This window comes from Ctenocephalides felis, unplaced genomic scaffold (assembly GCF_003426905.1).
Source record: "Ctenocephalides felis isolate EL2017-DRISC unplaced genomic scaffold, ASM342690v1 CF-g0.4_SCAFFOLD_03571, whole genome shotgun sequence".
In the NCBI taxonomy this organism is placed as follows: domain Eukaryota; kingdom Metazoa; phylum Arthropoda; class Insecta; order Siphonaptera; family Pulicidae; genus Ctenocephalides; species Ctenocephalides felis.
Window position 1 is genome coordinate 58,307,937 of NW_020539725.1, and position 24,006 is coordinate 58,331,942.

General features: G+C 29.4%; 1 protein-coding gene across 1 annotated transcript in view; it reads left to right on the forward strand.

Moving 5' to 3' along the window:
* The first annotated feature begins 213 nt into the window (after positions 1-213).
* Positions 214-24,006, forward strand: part of LOC113386380 (arrestin domain-containing protein 17-like) — a 188,680-nt gene continuing 164,887 nt past the window's right edge. Inside the window, exon 1 of the mRNA XM_026624163.1 lies at positions 214-261. The gene's annotated coding sequence lies outside the window, so the exon portion shown is untranslated. The remainder of the gene's footprint in view (positions 262-24,006) is intronic.

Genomic DNA, 24,006 nt, shown 5'->3' on the forward strand with positions numbered 1-24,006 from the left:
CAAAGGTCGACCATGTATAGATTGAAGCCACCTTTTTACAGAATATGAGTCGAGCTTTTTATGCGAGCTTTTCCACGCTCCTCGTTACTGTTATGGGATAAAGATTGGCCGAATTCATAATCTATATACATAACCAGATATATAAATATATATATATATATATATATATATATAATAAAATATTTTTTTTTTCAGAAACAGAGAGCACGAATTATCATGGCGGTGTACAAAATAAGGATGCAAAAAATGTCTGGATCTCTGGTAAGTTTACTATGAATCTAATTTCTCAGATTTAAGAAAAAAATTCTAGTTCATATATTAATAAAGTAGTCTGCCAGCAAAAATATTCAGTGGCAATTTCGTCATAGAAATTTGCAAATTTTAATATTCCCCACACGTTGTTCATGAATCGTGGACTGTCGGTCGTTTGGCAGAATGTTATAATTAATACTTGTTGCTCGCGATGCTTTGTTTCGGGCGAGTTAGAAACATTCTGAATATTTTATGTGGGTCGTGAATGCGTTATTAAATCATACCACAATTCTGTGGTGAAATACTGATAAAACAATAACAAGCGCAGATTAATATCAGCCAAGCCCCAATGGAGATACACATTAATGCACCCCATACGACGAGGCATGTTGAAAAGTTATTGTGTTTTATTCGAAACACTAAACTAATTATATTTTGAATAGTGGATATGGATGTTTATTTTAGAAATATCAGTACCACATTTAATTATAATAGAAATTATTCAACAAGTTATTAGATAATAATGGTATAATTTTGCTTGGTATACCTACGTACCTACATGAGCGTTTTCAATCAGGGGTGTCCATTAATCACGTGAGCGAGTTATTAAGGATTTTTGGAAGCCTCCCCTCCTCCCTCCACACATTACGTTTGGATTTTAATTACGTTATAAAACTGTGAAATTTTTTTTTTAAATGTTTGATTTTTTTAAATCAGTTAAAAATAAATACACATGATATTTTACTATACCGCTCACTCCCTCACGTAATATTTTGTAATTATTTGCCAAACCCCCTCCCCTGAAAATCTCACGTTTTTTTTAAATGTTTGATTTTTTTAAATCAGTTAAAAATAAATACACATGATATCTTGCTATACCGCTCACTCCCCCACGTAATATTTTGTGATTATTTGCCAAACCCCCCTCCCCTGAAAATCTCACGTGATTAATGGACGCCTCTTCACTTTAAATGATAATATTAATGATTCTTAATCGAACTTGGTGTAAGTAGCATTTTGCCAAGGCAACTTGCATAAATCTTCTCGATATGTGCAATTGAGATCTGGCTATTTAGGTAAAATTTTCAATTACTTATTTAGATAAGTTTTCTCTTGCACTTAAAACTAATCATTTCTAGCAATTTCCAATTGATATCTATCAAATATATTTATTTTATCTTCTAAAATTATATTAATTTCAGTGTGCAAACACATTCATGAATGTCCTAAAAAGAGCAGCCAATTATTTTAAATTTTAATGAATTACTACAATTACCAGCACTAGCACTAAATTTTACGTTAGTAAGATTTCAGAAATATTTGAACAAGATTTTGAAAACATGTTAATAATATTTTAATTGCAATAATGACATAGTCAGATTCTAATCAGGGTCTAGTCAGAATCTAGTAAAGATCTCGTTCTGATCTAATCAGAATGCACTTCAAATTTGTAGTATTTCAGTCTGTATCAAGTTAGAATGTAGTGGTTTTTGAATTAGGAGACTGTAGTAACGATTTAGTTCAAATCTAGTTAGAACCTGGTATGATTAAAGTTAGAATTCACTTAGAATATTAGAATAGTATTTTAGTAATACTTACTTTATTACATGTCTAGTCAGAATCTAGTTAGGATACTAAGTACAAAAAACGACTTGGCCGATTTAGCAACGCTAGTCCTTACAGTTGTTTGCAATTTCAATCCTGAAAATCAAATTTATGTTAGAATCTATTTAGAATCGTGTTAGCATTCATTTAGAATCTAATCAGAATCTACTCGGCTTTTAGTAGATATATCTTAATAATTTACATATATCCTCAAAATTGTTGAATTCTTTCTAAGTATACGACCATGAAGATTACTTGTCGTTAAGCAAAAAATGTAAAGTAAATCCACATGTCATAGTGGATTGGCTTTATTTAGTAAAGTAAATCCACATCTCATCATAAAAAAGTTTATAAATTACATTGTTTTGAAACTCATTTTATTCGCTTCATAATACTTCTAACCCAAATTAACCCATAGAATTTTAGTACAGAATGATCTATTTCACTTAACATATAATCCTGTTTGGGGGTATAAGTTTGTCCTTTAGTCCTGCGGAGTCGCCCTCGGGGTTTCGAAGTCAAACTGTTGGCGGGTTGGCGGGTTAGTCGTCTACGTTGCAAACTGTGTGCATTATGCACTGGCGCATGGACATGGACTTTGCAACGACAACGCATTTAAAATACAGTGCCGCACTAGGAATCGGAACTAGTTGTAAGTAGCATTTTGTATTACAGCTGCTCAAAGAGTGAGATTGTATCGCTAGCGAAAAAGTAAAACAGAAATAAAAGCAGTCAATGAATGTATGTTGATTAAATTTACATGAAGTTCTTCGAACACTATTACATAATGAGTGAAATTGTGAAAACAATATTTCTTTAGGCCTTGTTTACCATAATCCACTGTGTGAACGAATATTATAGAATTTATTAATCAGCATTTACTTTATTTGTCTAATGGAGGTTCAAGTTCTAAATGCTAATTACAATGACAAACCGATCATGTCATATTTGAAGTATGATTTTAATTACATTATTGTTTTCAAATATAATAAATATTTTTAATGCTATTATGAATATATAATTCATAATTTATTATTATATAAATATGCCTAATGGTTGACAATAATAAATTTGCATCACGAGTGTTACAATATTACTAATAAACATTATTCAAAATTGTTAGATGATGTATTTACTTTAACTTAAATGCTATCTCGTACAATAGCAAAATAGTTTTTTGCACTTTTTTTTATAATTGCTTTATCATAGGCTCATATTTTTATGTATTATTTCTGATTACGAAATCTATCCGAACACAAAGCTTCATCAAAATCGTCAATTTTTTTTCAACTAATCAAAGCGATTCCTATCCAATATCTTCTGAACAGTTTCTCAATTTTTGAATTCGATTAAAAATTATGGACTAAAACTTAACTCTAAAAATTCTTAGACTTGATTCTAAAGATTTAAGTTATTTATAACAAAGTTTGCATCTGCATTTTCAGTTCGCCACGTTGGATGGTAGAAAGTAGCCGATGGATCAAAGTGTTCTCTTGTGCATAATTCAATTCTACTCTATACCATGGTATACAGAGCTTACTTTAGAATATATTTTATATCAAAACTGTCTAATATAACTATAGTTCAATGGAATGAAATATATACATGACCTCGATCCATTTTCTACTATCAATCTTGACTTTTTTGAACGAGTATGTTCTCTATTTAGTTAATTATACATGCAACAATAAAAATATAATAAAAATTATAATAGAATATAATTTGAGAATCAACCAAACATAATTTTCATAAATAGAAAGTCAATACATTACTAGTTTTTGTAGAAAATTTCAATAGGTTTCGTATAGGCTCAAACTTGCTTGGACAACATAATTTGCTTACATTGCGCAGTTTGTGAATTAAAAATGTAATCAAGAAAGATTAAAATAGTATAGACGTCAACTTGAATTGTACTTATTTCATTTTATTTTTTTAATTCGGTAATTAGTAAATTTGTCATTATCTCTTCTTAACTAATTTTTGTTGGTCACTGTTAAAATATATTATATTTTACTTTGTATCGGACATCGTAATGTATTGGGAAATTTCCGTGATATTCTAAATATTCTGAGTGCTTTCTGGACGAATATTTTGCTTTTGTATTGCCCAATAAATTGTGAATAAAATTCTATAATCCTAGAACCATTCGAATACCTTTTACAGCATGGGGAGTTGTTATAGAGTTAAATGTAGACCTAGTTTGGTGTTTATTCAAAATATTGTAATCTAAATTTTATGTACCTAAATTAATTTATATCGAAAATGATGGATTGCATATGCTTCTGGAAAAAACTAGAGAAATATTAATTTCTCATAAGTAGCTTTAGATAACGTTATTTCTATTTTCTAAGTAATAATTAACCCAAAGTCAAAATGTTAGACATATTAGAATAGGTATGAGAAACTCTATTCAACTAATTCCGAAAATAAAATTTTTACCACAAATTTAGGCGTTAAAATTTTTTTTATTGCAGTATTCAAATAGTAAAGACTAGGCTTATTATTAAAATGGTTTTTGAATTGGTATAATAAAGAAAATTTATGATTTATATTAAAAAATTTCTTTTACCTAATGCGATTAAGCGGTTTTTGGATATGGGTGCTGGGCTAGTTTCAAGAAATCTTACAAAAAACTGAGATTTTTTTAAATATCATACTTACTCTCTTACTATATAATGTATCCTTTTCTATGTAGTCTATTTTATCTTTCTCAATGTTATAAAAAATTTAAATGATTCTCTGGTCCCTGGACCACTGTTTCGGGTTTAAGCCTCATGTGTTGTTTTTCTATGAGGTGGGTGTTCGAAAACTCCAATGTTTACAATATAAGTTGTTTTGATAATGGAAAAGCTTTGAGCATTTATTACCATATAATTACATGGCGTGTTTTTATAAAAATATTTTGTTAACATTTGTTATGATTGAATCGGGAACCAATACTTCATTTGATACATACTAGTAATTTTCTGATTAGTAATAATTATTTTGGCTTGTGTTTTACAAGTATATTTTTTTATATTTGCAAATTTTTTCCCTAAATTTTGATATCTAATTATTTTAATACATTACTAAATATTTCCTCTTCCCCAAATATCTTTAGTTTCCAATTTTGCAAAGTCTGGAAAATAACAAACCGTTCATTTTTATGCATATGAAATACACAGTAATGATAGAATCGGGCCCGCGTACCTCGCCTAAGGGACTGAATTCACTGTCGGTAATACCTATATATTTTTATGCACTATAAAGATAAAAAAATAACGAAATGCGGTCCAAACGACTTTCTGTATGTACACTGAAAAAAGAGAGCTTGGGGTAATATTACAAACTTCCAGAGTTTTGTTTTTGCCAGAAGATCTAATTTGCTAATTTTATTCGGCATTTCAAGTCATTTTGAATCATTTGAAAAATTAAGATTTCGCTATTAGCATAAAATTTTTAAAATATAGTTCACTTTTACTATAATCCAATCGATGCGAATTGCAATTGATATATCTCAAACACATTGGAATTCATTTGGAATTAAGTTTCAAGTATTATTCAATTTTTTTTTGTAGTATTTTAGATTTCAATCATAAACAAGTTCGAATCTAGTTAGAATCGAGTAAGAACATAACAAAAATCTGGTTTGAATCCGTAAAGAATCTTATGAAAATTTTATAAGAAGCCAGTCTGAATCAAAACGAAGGATCTGTTAAGGGGCTTTCAAGAATCTATTGTAAGGATCTAGAACCTTCTTAGAATCTAGTTAGTTTCTGCTTAAAACCTAGCAAGAAGCAATAGTAATACATTACGAATCCAATACAATTCTGACGATGTCCAACAAACCTAATTAGAACCCAGTAAGATCTGATGAGGATCCAATCAATATCCAGAAGTGGAAGTATATGTTTGCCACAATAATCTGAATCAAGTACGTACGAGTACGTAAATACGTAGTACGTACGATCTGGAATTAGACAAATTTATATTATTTTAGTGAGAATTTAGTCAGAATCTTTTATGATTATAATTAACCTTTTATGATTATAATTAGAATCCACTCACAATATTTTAGTAATTTTTTATTTTGCACTAGTTAGGATCGCAAAGTAACCGCGTGGCAGATCTTCATAATTATTGTATATATTCTTATACTTCTATGTTTTAATTTTTGTATATATTCTTATAATTATTATACTATACTAATTAACATCCTGTAGAGTAAGTTATTGTAATCGTCCAAAAATCGAAATTGAAAATGTTTACATTTCTTCACGTTTTGAAGGTTTTTGAACATTTTGGCATACCTCAGGATAAATGAATGTGTGGTGTATGTATGCATGGATACAATTTTTCATCCACGTTTTCGGGCGCACGGATCAACCGATTTGAATGGTTCAAAAACATTCGATTTCTATTGATAGGGAAATGTGCTGATTAATTTTTGGATAAGGCAGGTCCAGCCGTTTTGGAGATGCGAACCAAGTGCAGAAAATGGAATTCGAGTTAATGAGAAAACTAAGCATCCGATTTAAATATTTCAAAAAACTTTTTGCTTGTTTTGACAAAACAATTGCTTTTGGTAAAAATAATATTTCAACATATTTTTTTACAATTTTTTTTTTCAAAAAAAATTTTTTTTGTATATCGAAAAGATTTAAATTTTAATTTTGGCTAAAGTTCTAAAGCTCACTTATATACTTAACATAATTTTAATTTTGTAATTCAGTTTATGTAACTCTTATATATATTAGACAATGTTACAGTATTTATAATAGTCTATGAAAACATTTAATATGTCTCGAACATTTCGTTACGGTGCGGGAAGTTCCAGCAATTTGCCTTAAGGCACAATGCCATACACTGTTATTGTATATATTTAAAATCTGTGCAGTCACTCACATACACACACACATACATACACTCACTTTCCAAATTTAATCTCAATCTTCAATAATTAGCAAATCGGATTTGTTAGCAAAAACACAAACTTCTCTTTCTGGAAATTTATATGGTTCATAAAAACAAAAAAATACATTTTCAGCCCTCTTACTACTGTGTAGCTAGTTTTTCCTCTGCTAGGTATTAGTGAATGTTATTGATATAGGCTAAACGTAAATGAAGAAATATTTACGATTCCCTTTTCTGTTTATGTGATATTTTTTATAGCAAATGATCCAATAAACAATAAATTCTCTTACGAACATAAATTTTTTGACCATATATAATTACAATAGAAATTGTTCGTTTTATGTCTTATTTAAGTACACTTTTGCAGTTATATAATTTTAGCCATAAAGTGGTAATAAATGGCTTTCGTATAGAGATAGTTAAATTCAAGCAATGGTGTTTAATTTTTGGAATAAAAATTTAATAACTGCAATTCAGTGGTTTAAGTTTAGATTTTTCCGAGATTTTTGCCAAAATCAAGAAGGTATCTAATCCGAATTTATTAAGGACATAAGATCAAATCTAATAAAATCTAATCTAAACCAGAATATATTGAGAATCTGTTATGGATCTAATAGCAAACTTATACGAATACAGTGAAGATCTTTTGTGTCTTTGAATTGTTAATATACAATTCCCATATAGTTTTCTAAATAGCCCATCTGCATGTAAAACGTATTACAGAACAAAACTTTCGGCTAATACACACGACGGCGGGGCCCAAACTTCGAAGCAATTATATTTACGAGTTTTGTGTATAATTTGTCAATAAAAGCTTGTCGCAATCTCACCGTGGGGAACAAAATAAAAGGAACACAAATTATAGTTCCGAAGTTATGACTTTATTATGTGTACTCACTAAGCAAAAGTTGTTATTACCGAATTTACATGCATAATAACGTTTTACTTCAATTTCGTGACACAGCTAATAAAGACATTGTGGGTAGATTGGACAAAGATTTTACTTTGTTTGTTATTATGGAATTATTTTTATTTAGAAGTTTATGAAAGGACAACAGTATATTTGCTGTACTGAAATGAAACTATTTTATTCTTCAAATAGAAATCAAAAACTTTTTAGGGGTGGAGAAATATTTTTATAATTTTGTAAAATTACTATGAATTTCTTTTTTGAATAAAAATAAGTTACAATTTTGTAGTGAAATATAACTTAATGAAATATAATTACAACGATTGGATGGTGTATGGCATCATGCCTTAAGGCAAATTGCTTGAACTTTCCATACCATAATAAAATAATCGAAAAATAAAATTTTGTAAAAAAATATTTTTTGGAAATTAAAAAAAAAAAAATCCCCAAAAGCATTCGTTTCCAAAAGCAAGTTTTTTGAATCATTCAAATCGGATGCTTAGTTCTCTCAAAATTTGCCATTTTTTTACATTTAGCTCCGTATCTCCGAAACGGCTGGACCTTCCTTTGTCGAAATCTAATCACAACTTCTCCCTATCATCACGATTTGAATATTTTTCGGATCATTCAAATCGGATGCTTCGTTCCCCAAAACTTCTCAAAAATTTTTCTCTTTGCTGCGTATCACCAAAACGTCCGGGCCTGCCTTTGCCAAAAACTAATCAGCACATCTCTCTATCAAGAGGACTCAAATGGTTTTTTAACTATCCAAAAGGGTTGATCCGTGCGCCCGAAAACGTGAACAAAAAATTGTATCCAAACACACTTATCCATTTTTATAAAGATATGCCAAAATGTTCGGAAATCTCTGGAACGCAAAATGCAAATATGCAAAAATTTTCAATTTCAATTTTTGGACGATCACAATAACTTACCCTACGGAAAATTAAAAATAAGATTAAACAAGTGATAACGTAATATTATAACATTATAATAAAAAAAATAATTTTAATCTACAATTACCAATAATTAACACTATAATTATAAATTAATGATTAAAAATTCAAATAATGCTGATAATTGATCTCAAAATCTAAAATCCAATTTTAATCGTCAAGTTTAACTCACTATGATAGTTCTATGAACCAATTTCAAAATTTAGCAAATTTTATATTCCTTCAATATCAGAAGTTTAATTAAGTTTATATGTACATATTTTTATTTTTTGTTGGAGGTTAGTATATAAGATTTCTTGATTTTGTCAAAATTGTCGAAATAAAAACTCACGAAATCATGATTATTTATTTTGTACGTTTTGACACTGCATGTGTGTCATCATTTTAAATTTTAAAAATTTAGTATACTTTAAACATGTTACAAAAAAATTAATATTGTGAAAATATATAAAAATAAATACACATACCATGCCAGAAAGAACACAGTAAATATTTTCGAATGAAAACTAAGTCAAGAATATGTTTCGACGTCGAACAAAAATATATATTAGTATAGTTCACCATGTTATATAAAAATCTTGCATGATTTTCATTTTCATGTTTTCCTTTATAAATTGAAATAAAAGAATAGATTGCTTTTCACATTTGCGAGTACGACATTATATGAGGTAAGCAATGAAGTGATTACAATTTAATAATGCAAAAGTTTGTTCGTCAATTCGTTTCCAAAATATTAACGAAACTTATAGACATAGATCCAGTAAAAAATATACATACAATACATATACATACAATAATTATATTAAAATAAGGAACAAATTATACATCAATGAAAACTTGTTCCCTATATGTTCTTACTTACGTAATCTTGTTGCAACGATGCTGACATAGAATTATTTTTTGAATTTCAAAAATTGTGTTATGAGTTATATTTAAAATGTGTACCTAGTAAATGTGTTAATATGGTACTATCATACTCATCAGTGACTTGATCATAAAACTACTTTACATATATTTTTATAATCAATTTTTTCCAAAAACTAATCACATACTTGCAGAATGGCCTATCTCGCCGAGAAAAGTTAAAACAACAAATATATTTTTTTGGCGAAAACAGATTTTTTTCGGGAAGTTAAAATTTTAATTATTATATTATTAATCTCAATGTTAATGTTTTTAATATTTTTATAAATTTTGACCCTATCAGCTCTATTTCCACAAGTTCAATGCGTGTGTTAGAAATGAGAATCGATTTCAGGGGCGAATATCGATTTGAATAAATTATGCTCCAATATAAACTATAGTCGAAAACTACGCACGAAGCTAATAGTCAGTCATTTATTTACTTTCCTGATATACTATTGATATAGACATATATAATTTTGGGGTTTAATGTTAGATGAAAATTGTTTCTTTCCTTATAGATAACTCATAAGATATTTTCGTAATGCAAATTCTTATATCAAATCAGTCGATGAAAATATTTCGTGGAAATTTCTCAGCATTCCTTGTAAAATTATTTTTAAGAGTAAAGTTTTTTTCTAACAAATTATCGTATATATTTATTTGTGTAACTATTTCGAAGCGACGACTCAAATGAAGTTTACTATCCACGCATTGGGTTAAATTCAATTTAGTAGAAAAGGCGTGGACCGATCTGGAAAAAATTTCAACAATTCTCGTTTTATCCAGAAGGAGGTTATATCGACGTGTTGCTTTATCGCCGATACTGTATATGTATGAGATTAGACACATGGCTAGTAGTAAATACAAAATTGCAATTTGTATCGAGCATCGCGTGATATGAAAAAAAATATTTATGAAAAATTCAGTTCAGTAATTAAAATCATACATAACCATGCACTTCATGCAATAGCATTTATCTTAATTAATTTATCTAGTACTTATTTAGATAAAGTTTGGTTGCTCAAAAAATCTTTATCAAAATGAATTATTTTTGTCGATCAAACCGTTATTAGCTCATTAAATCTGGAACGAGCTTTAGTTATTTTATTTTTATTATGATGATTTGAAACATTTTTGATTTTTTTAAAATTCCCTATTAGAATCTATTTAGAACCTGATAAGAATTTAATTAGAATCTAAGAAGAATTCAGTAAGAATCTAACTAGAATATAATAATAATCTAACTAGAATATAGTAATAATCTAAAAAAAAATCCAATAACCAACTTACGAGAATACAATAAGAATCTAGAAATAACTTGCCAAGCGTCTTAGAAAAATCTTATTGTTACGTGATTGCAATCCAGTTAGAATTCGTTTAGAATTCGTAGAGTTTTGTAATATTTTAGTCTGAATCATGTCACTTTCCAACTAGGAATGTCAAGTTTTTTTGGTATTATATATACATTAAATAGCAGTCATTCAGAATCAAGTTGGATCGAAGTTAGAATCTAGTTCGAGTCAAAATAGAATCAAAGTAGAATCTATGTAAAATTTTGTTAGAATCTGGATACGTGCAAGGTATGATCTGGTTAGAATCTAGTTAGCTTCTATTTAGAATATAATTAAAATTTACTCAGAATCTAGTTGAATTCAAGATAGATTCAAATCAGATATTTTATTTCTAATCATTTTATTGTTTTGTAAGGTTAGATATAGTAATCCCAAAAAATTCTAAAATGAAAATTTTAGCATATCTTTACGTTTTAGAGGTTTCTGAACATTACCATAGAAAAAAGTAATATGATTTGAATTATTCAATGAATATTCGATACCGATGAATTTTTCTTAAATTGACAAGATGAATAACTGATTAATTTTTCATGAAGGACAGGTCTAGGGGTTTCGGAGATCTAATGAAAAAAGTAAAAAAAAATGCCATTTGGCGGTCAAAAATGATCATTAGACATATGCACATCAAATTATCAGATATTTTATAGAGATTTTAACAATAAGTATAAATTTTGTTTACATCATATGGGTTCCGTACCAATGTTTATCCGTTAGATGGCAACGCGGCGTTTACACGCTTCGATATTTCGTCTCTATGCTGTTAAAGCAGTACGATTGTTTTACGAAAAAAGTTCAGAATTTCCAAAATATGTCAAAATAAAGAAAGCATTTTTTTCATTTTTTTTTTTTCAAAAAAAGTAATTTTTTGTCAAATTTCTAGTTTCTCAAAAAATCTAATTTTTTCGAAGTAGAATTTTTTCAAAAATGTTAATAGTTTTAAAAAAAAAAAAAATTGGTACGGTAAGTTCCTGCAATTTGCCTTAAGGCACAATGCCTTAATTGCCTTAAGACGGAATTTCACTTACAGCTAGTTTATATGTTTGTTTGAAAGTGTGTGTGTGTGTGTATGTGTGCGAGTGAATGGCATAAGCCAAATAGCTCATAAAATTGTCCTGTATTTTGATTGCTATTGAAAATAGAATTAAAAAAATATATCCCAAATATTTCCTTTCTACTCAGCTCTCTTTCTCCCAATGTCTGTTGTGTATTCAAGTCTCGGTAATACGTTCTGTTCCACTCGCCGATTCCTCGTCCTGTACCAACTACCATCTACCAGCTCATCCTCCTGCTGGCTCTCATCTCTCCAGTATTCGTCTTCCAATTGTTTTCTTATAGCGGGATTCCGGCCGTGTCCAGATAAACATAATGTATTTATGTCCGTTTTGCCACTACGCTCTTTCTTTTTGTTCACTTTGGAATGGGTTGAGAGAGAATAAGGACGAGGTGGAGATTGCCGAATACTACCGGGTAGTGGGTTTTATGGAGCCAACGACAAAATGAGTTCGAGTAGTAATTTTTAAGATAATTTTAACACTTTTTCGGACGTGAATGCTATAGCATTCATTTTTATTGTGATCCAAAATGACATGAATGCTATAGCATTCATGTTTTAAAGTCAATTATTTTGGACAAATGGTGTGATATAATATTTTAAAATACTAGCCAGTTGTAATCATTTTAGGTTTGAAAAAATAGATGTGAAGATACAGATACAATTAATTGCAATTAAATTACATATTCACTAATTTTTAAATGGTTTATATTCTTTTATAAATATATTTTAGATTTAATTGTATATATTAATACGTTTTTGTAATTATTATATCTGTCAAGGTTATGACCAAGAGATTCTTTGGGTATTTTTGTATTATCTTATCTTTTCCCGCGGTTACCAATTAGCTTGGGAAAGCATATTGCGTAAAATAGAATTGTATTATTTGACGTGGATGTCATAACATTCTTTGAATATTACGATTAAATTATAATCTGACTACCCTTGTAAACGATGTTTAATCCAATTTTTGATATCAAAGCTAATTTGAAAATAAAATAACTGTCAATTTTTGTATCTAGATGGAACTTACTGTCCGCGAAGGTGTTATATTCTATTAGCAATAATACTATTAAACACTTGTGTTTTTTAACTTACCAAAGGAAAAGTTTGTTTTCATCAAAAAATCCAATTCGCTAATTTTATGTTTTTTGACGTTTAAAGCCATTGTGAATCGAATGAGACCAAATTTGGAAAAAGTATGTGTGTGCGTGCGTATGTGTGTGAACAGATTTTTTGTCGTAAACCGACGTTTTCTCAAAAACGGCTAGACCGATTTAAAAATTTAAAAGCCATTCGATGTGTCTCGATGAGGACTATCATTTGTTCAAAGTGGGTTTTATGGAGCCTCCTTTTGACGACGCCAAGCCGTGTCCTTATAAATAGCAGAAAAGTGAAAAAATTTCGTCCACGTTTTAGCCCGCAATTCTGAACCGATTATGAAAATACAAAAACCGTTCGAAAGATATTGATTGGGAATCTTGCTGATTAGTTTTTGGTAAAGATCGGCCGGGCAGTTTTCTTGTAATGAAGTGTTAAAAATTTTTTTTCGACGATTTTCATTATTATTTTTTTGACGGTAGATACTATAGTCTCCTAGATCATACTAAAATATTACGGTCCTACGACAATTGGTTTAACTTTGAAAATTCGTCAAAGTTTGCAAAAATTGGTATCGTTTTTTTGGCATTTGTCAAAATTTGACCTTTGATCGACGTTTTCTCAAAAACGCCTGAACCGATTTCAGAAATTTAAAAGCCATTCGATGTATTTCAATAAGGACTATCATTTGTCAGTTTTGTGCGACAATCTGCAGAGTCATTTCTTTGTAATTTAAATAAAAACGTTAAACTTTTCGTCCACATTTAAGCTTATACTACCGAATCTATTTTAAAAAATCAAAAACTGTTTAGAAGATATTAGTTGGGAATGATACTGATTCGTTTTAGGTGAAAATCAACCAAGCCGTTTTCCTGTAATTAACTGTTGAAAAAAAATTTAAGCCGATTTCTATGGAACTTTTTTTAGCTGTATATATCATGGTCGGCCTTAAGACAGATAGTTTAATTTTAAAAATACATCATAGTTTGCAGAAATGAGTAGTTTTTTTGACGTTTGTTGAAATTAAAATTAGACGATTTACTTGGTATAACAATAGTGTACATAGTCTAAATCAGTGAGTCTCAAAGTGGTCTATATGTACCCCCATCAAGGGCCCGTGGCAGGTAAAAGAAAATTTGGGGCTACATGAAATAAAAATGTGGGTTCACGGCATATTCAGAAATGAACCAAAAAGTAAAGAAAAACATTACATATGAATAGTAAAGTATAGTAACAATGTCAATTTTCATCAAAATTTCAACATGCATTTTTGAGAACATACCATCTGCTTAAATGTTAGTATTGAGCGCCGAGCGAGCCACCCATTAACTTAGAATATTTCAGAAACTATTAATAATTTCAACTTTAAATTTCTATCATATATTTACTAAAGTATAGTTACAATGTATGTCAAGTTTCATCAAAATCGAATTATGCATTTTTGAAAACGTACAATCTGTTTCAATACTAGTATTGAGAGCAAAGTCAGCCAGCCACCCATCAACCTTGCATATCTCAAAAACTATTGAATGTTTCAACTTTAAATTTTTGTCAAATATTTAGAAAAGTAGAGTAATAATGTATGTCAAGTTTCATCAAAATCGAATTATGCATTTTTAAAAACGCACAATCTGTTTCAATACTAGTATTGAGAGCGGAGTCAGCCAGCCACCCATCAACCTGGCATATCTCAAAAACTATTGAATGTTTCAACTTTAAATTTTTGTCAAATATTTAGTAAAGTGTAGTAACAATGTATGCCAAGTTTTGTCAAAATCGAATCATGCATTTTTGAGAACATACCATCTGAGGATGGTTGGAGGAATAGTTCAACCATGAATTCAAAGCAATTTTGTGGGTTGATTTATTATTCATACAAAACATTGCAAGGGGTCCACGGCACAAACAAGTTTGGGAACCTGTGGTCTAAATAAACACACTAAAACATTAAAGTCCTACGGAAACTAGTTCAATTATAAAAATTTTGAAAATTTGCTTTTAGAAAATACTTTGAGTTAACGTGTTCGTTCGTTTTCAATTATGTGTAATAAATCCACTCGTAATACTTTTAATCACTCATAAATTAATTTATTTTTTATTCATTAAGTCGATTATTCACACATATGGGGAAGTTCATATAAGTTCATATAAGGCAAAATACCAATACCAACTAGTTTTTGAGATAATGGTGGTGGATTTCAAACCGAGCTCTGCATTATGACCAGTTATACTCTCATATTGCACTCCCATACAATATTATAATTTGACGCAAATAGTGATAAAATTGATTAGGCTTGGCTTTGTTGACTAAATTTCATTGTCAGTCCTTATACTAGATACTGGACATATCCTTTCCAAATTTTTGTATTAATAGTAGTTTTGTCCTCATATTGTACTGGTGTACAATGTTATAAATTATTAAAATATCGGTCATCTACATATTTCTTTCCTACTAAAACCTTTATTATCGATCATTTCCTTTTGGCGGTCACTGGCCCTCCCCGTATTCGCAAACACAGTGACTTGCACTGAATTATTTATCAACGATTTGTATCTATAAGACTGGACGAAGACTTTGGTATGGGAAAGCCTTCTTGTTCTATTGTATATCCATCTCGGAATTTCTGTCCAGTCCACGTGCATATGTCTAGAAAGCATTATTTATAATATTTCCGATATGTTCGTATTTGTAACGACCAGTTTCAGGCGTTTTCCGGTGTTTGAGCAATAAATTGTTTTCTTAAAGTGACGGAAATGATTTGTATGAATTTGGCGGAATAATAAGTGCGGTACACATGTCGTTCCTAATAGATTTTAGTATGAATATTCATATTGTTGATATGGGGTATATTGAATAAAAAAGTGACCAAGTTTGCCTTGGTTTCAGGTGGAAGTAATGGTATGTGAATATTTTAGCCAAACGTCTTGTCACAGGACAGTTAGGGCAGTAGCATTATAATTTTACGTATTTTTAACAAAAGTTATGATTTTTATATTAGTCTTTCAAATTAGTCGAATTTTTATCTACAACTAGGTGTAAGTGGCGTTTTGCCTTGAAGCAAGTAGCATGACATTACCGATTACCATTACCGACTTGTTCAATCAAAATTGACTTTTAGATATTTAGATCGAATTTCCACCTGTTTATTTTGAAGATAAAGTTTCAGCTTTGACTAAAAATTGATCAATGCGATTTCCAACTGTTGGTTCTCAAAAATATTTATATGTGTAATTATATTGATTTTACTGCACAAACACAATGTATTTCTTAAAAGCTCAGCCCATTGTTACAAATGTTAACGAATTTACATAATAACTAGCACGAGATCTAATTCTTACTTAAGTAAGACTTTAGCAATATTTGAGCTAGATTTTAGCGTTTATTAAGTTAGAAGAAAGGTGTAATCAAGTTAGAATCAATTTAGAATCAAGTAAGTTTAGTTGAATTCCGCTTGGAATTAAAAGGTTTTTAGTATTAGTTTATTATTTTTTAATATTTTAGATTTCAGTTATAATCAAATTAAAGCTAAAGTAAAATCTAACCAGAATCTAGCAAGAATTCAATAGAAATCCAATTTGAATCTAATAAGATGTTAGTAATAATCTGTCAAAATTATACAAGAATCTACTGAAGATCTAATAAGAATTTAGTCATTGTCTGATTGGAATCGAGTAAACTGCAAGTTAGGATCTGTTTGAAAGAATAAAATTACAATCTAATCTGAACGGAAAGTTCCAGCAATTTGCCTTAGGGGGCGTCCATTAATCACGTAAGGCTTAAAGGAGGGTTGACAAAATATCACAAATAATCAAGTTGAGGGAGGGGGGTCTAGTGATATATCACGTGCATTTATTTCAATCTGTATTTAAAAAAAAAAATACAAAAAAATCAAAAAAACTTAAAAATATTAAAAAAGATACGATTTTTTCCAGTTACTAAAAATGCACGTGGTGTTTGGTAGGGGTGGGGAAATAATTTTAAATATCACCAAGTATCACCAAGGGGGGAGGGGTCGAAAAATCATTGAAAAGCAATCACATGATTAAACAACGCCCCTTAAGACACGATGCCATACCACTAATTAAAATTTTGGATTAACGCAATTCAATATCAACTTTAACTGTCGAGAATACATTGAATTAGCAAATTGGATTTTCAGGTAAAAACGAGAAGTTCATTATATCTTTGAGTACGTTATATAAACATATGCAAGGTTGCACCTAAAATCGTAAAACTATAAAATTTTTAATATATCATCTATTATTTTATTATATTATTTTTTATCATTTTGCTAGAACTGTAAATTTGTCACACCTCATTTTGCGCGCGAACGAATTGAGCAGTTAATTAAATATTCATTTATATCAACGATTGCAATAAAATTCATATTGGCAATGACACAAAGCTCACGTCACGAATACTATTGTCAAGTCCCTTTCTCCAAATTGTAATATTTTATTATTCCAATGAAATGAGGCAGTGAAATTACGTTTCGGCTATACAATTTTCATTCATTACAGATGTCAAACGCACTCACGGAGCACCCATAAATGCGGTTTCATAATTCCGTAATTTGAATCATTATTACAAAATGCATAATTTTACACTGGAAATGTATTGTGACACCGATTCAATGTATAACGAATTATGGTCATTAGTTGAAGCTGGACTGGAATACTGTATTATTATTATAATTAAATAGGGCAGATCCATAATGAATGAAAAATTGCAATGACTAGGTGTATAATTATGAACTAATTCATTTGATAAAGTTACCGTGGATCACACCATTACCATATTAATGCTCATTATGGACTAATATACTATGGTTTCAAGTGCTTCGTATTCACGGAGCCAATTATGAAATATGTGCATCGATTCAGCTTCCTATTGGAAAGTTATTGTTTCCATCCAAAATCCAAAATCAGATAAAATTTTATTTTTATTCTCTTTCTACGTAAATAGTTTTGAGTAAAATTTATAAAAGCAAAAAAAAAATTTTTTGAGTACTTTGATTTTTTTCGACCATTCGAATGTATCTCCATTTTTTGCACTCTTTGCTCTGTATCTCCGAAACGGCTGGACCAAGTTTTGCTAAAAACTAGTCGGCATAATGGGAATTAGTTTTCTCTTTGAATAATGTTCGGACGTATTTTCATTTTATTATATTGGCCATGAAGGCGGCAATCTTCATGGCATTGAGCTTTTACACCTTGTAAAAGGGATAGCAAATTTGGAAAGTCCGCGTAACGACATATGTAATATATAATAAATAAATATATCTTCTTCAATTAGAACTTAGTGACAAACCATTAAATACATAGATTATATCAGCAATTAAATGTTTTATACTATTCACTGCTACATAGGTTAAATTATAGCCTAACAATCTGAGTTATTCGAAGGAAGGAAGCTTTTAATACTAATAGACATTTTGGTCATACAAATAATTTAAATCGGTGCACACACACATACATCCAATATTTTCTAAAATATGCCAAAATGTTCAGAAGGTTTTGAAACATAGATATAGAAAATTTTTATTTTAATTTTTTTTACTATTGCTGTAACTTACCCTGCTGTAAGTTAATGAAAAGTTTATTTTACGGTCATAATTTTGAAATTTGCTAAATTTAATTCTAATCTAATTTTTATTGGATATGTTCTTGCAATTTGACTTAAAATTAAGTACCACTTTTTTCTAGTTCTCTATAAATTTTCTAATTATTTATCAATTCCATTGATTTTGATTGTCATTAAGTACCTTTTACAAGAGAATTTCAATAGTAAGATCACGAGGGATCATCATAGTGCGGATATTAAGATAACTACAATGTTTGCTCATCTTTGCGCGCACATGCAATCGTGTAATATGTTTGTATTGCAAAATACCCAATATGGGATTCGAACTCGAACGAATCGATATTGAAAATAATCCCCGTGCTCCACATTTGTTCTCATCCATCGCGTTGAAATATTACTATCTGATCGTCGGAATCGTTTTACGGCGCGGGGTAAAATATTTGCGGCAAATCAATCATAACCGCCGCCGAATGAATATCGGTAATTTCATATTTGCAAAACGCATGTTTCCTCTCGTAGGTACATACGTTCGCATCGGTTCGCGATTACGACCTATATATTCCGAATGGGTCGACATGAACACCAATTCTATGAGTTTTACCCGCTACAACGAACACGCAAACAAAACTAGTGGGGTGGGTGGCATCGTGCCTTAAGGCAAATTGCTGGAACTTCCCGTACCGTAACGAAACGTTCGAGGAATATTGAATGTTTTCAAATAGATTATTATAAATATTGTATTATTGTCTAATATTTATAAGAATTATATAAACTGAATTGCAGAGTTGAAATTATTTGTTTAAAGTATATTAGAACTATAGTCAGAATTAAAAATAAAATCTGAATTATTTTCGATATACAAAAAATTAAAAAAAAAAAAAAAAAAAAAAAAAAAAAAAAAAAAATGGTACAAATTTTTTTTTCTAAAATCAATTATTTTGTTAAGACAAGCAGAAAGTTCTTTGAATCAATTGAATCGGACGCTTAGTTCTCTCAAAAACTGCCATTTTTTGTACATTTAGCTCTGTATCTCCGAAATGGCTGGGCCTGCCTTTGCGAAAAACTAATAACCCTTTCTCCCAATCATTACTAATGGAATGTTTTTTAGATAATTCAAATCGGATGCTCCGTTCTCTCAAAAACTCGATTTCTATTTTCTGCACTCTTTGCTCCTTATCTCCGTAACTGCTGGACCTGTCTTTGCCAAAAACTAATCAGCTCTTCTCCTTATTAATAGGAATCGAATGTTTTTTAAACCATTCAAATCGGTTGATCCGTACGCCCGAAAACGTGGACGAAAATTTGTATCCATACATACATACACACACACACACACACACACACACACACACACACACTCCATTTTTCTGAGGTATGCCAAAACGTTCAGAAACCTTCAAAACGTCGAGAAATGTAAAAATTTTCAATTCCGATTTTCGGCCCATTACAATAACTTACCCTACGGGAAGTTAATAACTACACTAAATAACAACACAATTAGGGGTAGTGCACATTGGAATCGTTAGAAATTTTATTACGTCTTAGTTGATAATAAAAATGTGATTAAATTTTGAGGAATTAAAAATTGGTTTTATTTTAAATGCATTTTTATAGATTAAATTAGTGGTGTATGGCATCGTGCCTCAAGGCAAATTGCTAGAACTTTTTGTACCAAAAATTAAATTTTTCAAAAAGATTAAATGTTTTAAACTTTGAAAAAATTAGATTTTTGAGAAATTTTAAATTTTTGAAAAAATATTACTTTTTTGAAATAAAATGTTTTTTTAGTTTGAAATATTTTGGAAATTCTGAACTTTTTTTCAAAGCAATCGAACTGCTTTATCTGCATAGAGACCCAATATCAAAGCGCATAAACGCCATGTCGCCGTCTAACGGACAAACAATGTTACGAAACCTATAGAAATGTAAACAAAATTAATACCCATTATTAAAATTTCCCTAAAATATCTAATAATTTGATGTGCATATGTCAAATATTCATTTTTGATCTCAAAATGGCTTTTTTTTTACTTTTTTTTACTAGATCGTCAAAACATCAAGACCTGCTTCCCCAAAAATTTAATCAGTTGTTCATCTTGTTCATACAAGTAAAATGTTTTTTGAATTTTTAAAATCATGCGCTCCGTTCTCTCAAAAATTGAGTTAACGTTTTTGGAATATTTTGTCCCATATCTTTGGAACGGCTAGACCTGCCTTTGCCAAAAACTAATCAGCACGTCTCCTTATCAATACGAATCGATAGTTTTTTTAATCGCTTCATCCGTGTTCCCGAAATCGTCGAGGAAAATTTATATTCGAACACACATACACATACATTCATTTATTCTAAGATATGCTAAACTGTTCAGAAACCTTTGAAACGTAAAGATATGAAATAAAAATCACTTTCGATTTTTTTGCGATTACTATAACTTGCCATACGGAGAGTTAATTATGCAAAAAATCAGTATTTATAAAACCCAATCAGAATAGTTGTAAGTGGCATTTTTCTTTGTGGCAACTTCCCTATATGTGTAAATAATAAATCAATTGTTTACACATATAGGAAAGGGCTGATCAACATTTTTTAAATTTATATATGTTCTGACTACTTATCTACCTTTCCACATTTGTTTCCGTCTACCTGTTTGCCTGTCTACCTGATTGTCTGTAAACTTTTTTTCTGTCTTTAAATGTATCTGTTTACTGGAGTGCCTATTTACCTGTTTACATATTTACCAATCTACTTGTTCACCTGCCCACCAGTCAACTTGTCTACCAGATTACACATCTGTCTACATGTTTCCTCATCTACTCTGTTACCTGATTATCTGTTCACTTGTATAACTGTCTAGCTGTCTACCTGCCTATGCATCTACCAGTTATACACACATGCAACATACACCAATACAGGCATACATCAATTTTTTTTGAGGTGTCCCAAAATGTTCAGAATATTTTGAAACGTTAAGATAATGGAAAAAAAATATTATTGATATTTTATTTTATCTTGATTATTATGACTTACCTTATGCGAAGTGGAGTAAAGAAAACATTCGATGAAATAAGAGAAATTGGTGCAATTTGTCATGGGTTAGTTCGCATAATCAGTATTTTTAAAAAAATTGAATTTATCCACCTTTTTCATAAATTTTCAAAATTTTCATAATTCATTCCCGAAGTACCAGCCTAACATGGAGTTGCTCCACAAGGCATTAGGGAATGAATATCGAACAGTTGGTTTATTCGGTTTATTCGGTCGCCCTTTGAAGTTCGTTTATGATTAATTTAATTGCTAATCAATCGAGCAATTAAACGAGGGCGTATTTTAATTGTACACACGTTCACTCGCATACGAGCAAACATAAATGAAAATAACACACGAAAAACTAGGACATAACAAACACGATCCGAGTTAAAGCCGAGTGCAAATAAAGTTGAAAGCATTTCAAATATTTTGTTGTAATATACGAGGTGTGAATAAATTATTCGAAACTTTGATTATAATAGATGGATATAGTAGCACTTGATAAGGGGGATGAAAAATATAATTTAAGGAAATATATAATAATATCTTTTGATAAAATTAGATTCTGAAAAAAATTAAATCATTGTAAAATTATCAGGCCGAGCAAATCTAATAACTCCACCAAATAACTTTTTTTTTTGTTAGTAAAAAAGCTGTAAGTATTATTTTAGTAAATTAAAATTTAATTGGAATTAAGTTGGAAGTTAGTTATAATCTAGTTACTATAGGAGTTAGATTTTTTTCCTATTTTTTTTTAATTACAATATTTGTAGGAACTTCTAAATATTTTCGCATCTAGTAACAATAATGAACAATAACATAATTTTAAATAAAAAAGGAGTACAAAATGTAGGATAGTATTTTTATTTAAATAATATCCTTAGTATTATGACTTAATACAAAATAAAGTTAAAATGGTAATAATAATAATAAAATTAATGAATAGAATAAATAAAATTTGTAAATAATAAAAATAATATTAGAAAAATAATAAAGTGGATCAAAAACAATAAGTTACAGATAATAATAAATATAACAAAATAATAATATTAGAAATAATAAGACAATAATAATAATATAATAATAATAATATAATAATAATAATATTAATATTAGCGTTTACAAATAGCTATTTATGAAATCATTGCGAATTTTTCCTTTTAGCGGAGTTAGATTTTAAAAATATTTTTCTAGTAAGAATTTAGTGGGAATCCAGTAAGTAGAATCGACTCAAAATCTATTAGTAAGAATCTAGTTAGAATGAAGACAGGATCAAGTCAGTTTCAAATCGCAATCAAATCATACCAAGATAGTTTTAAGGTAGAATCAAGTTTGATTCGTGTTGAAATCGAATTTTCAAAATCGACTTAACATTATTTGCCCTTTTCTAATTTCAAAAAATGACTTAGCTACATTTATTTAGTTTATCTCTGTGTTTAATCCAATGATTTTTAAATTTGGGAAATCGGTTCAACCGTTTTTGAGAAAACGTTAACGAAATTCAAATTTTGACTAGTCACATCACAAAATCGAATCCTTGCTCAAATTTTGACTCAGCATATTTTTTAAAACGTTGATTTTTTTTAAATTTAACTACTTAGCGTGAAGTTGCAAAATATTAGTATGCTTTATAAGATCATGATTTCTATCGTCAAAAAAAGTTTCATAAAAATAGTCAAAAATAAAAGTGGGAGTGTGGTTTATATATCCAATTATTGTGAAATATTATTTGAATGAAACAAAAATTACCCATTATTGTCTGCATGAACAATTATTTGAATGCAACAAAAATGATTTTTTATTCCCAATCTATCTATCAAAAGTCACGTTTCAAAATCACATTTTCCACTTTTGAGCAATTACAACAAACAAAACCCATTATAACTAATAATACAAAATGTAATTGCCAAAGTCATTGGAAAATGTTATTTATTAGCATGCAGATGCCAGGCCATTCCGGCAATTACATGTAAAATAAAGAGCAAACGCAAATGAACTGAATTTAATTACTGTGCAACTGAAAATGAAAATGTGAAATTATTTGCTACAATCACGTTTTCGCAACAAATGTCGCAGAGAAAACATTTATGTAATTATTAATTTAGTTTTGACATATGCACTCGTATGTGCACGTTTTGAGCTGGACTAGAGTTGGTTTAATATGAAAACTATTGTCGTTCGTATTCATTTTATTTATTTTATATGGTAATAAATCATTTGTAAAAGTGAATATGCAAATTGTTTAATCGTAAAAACATAAATTGAGTAAAATAATAATTTGCATTGTGGATATGTCTCTTTGTCCTTTTGTGACATATTTATTGCAAATAATACTTTGTTAATTTTATATACAACAGTATAGACCTCT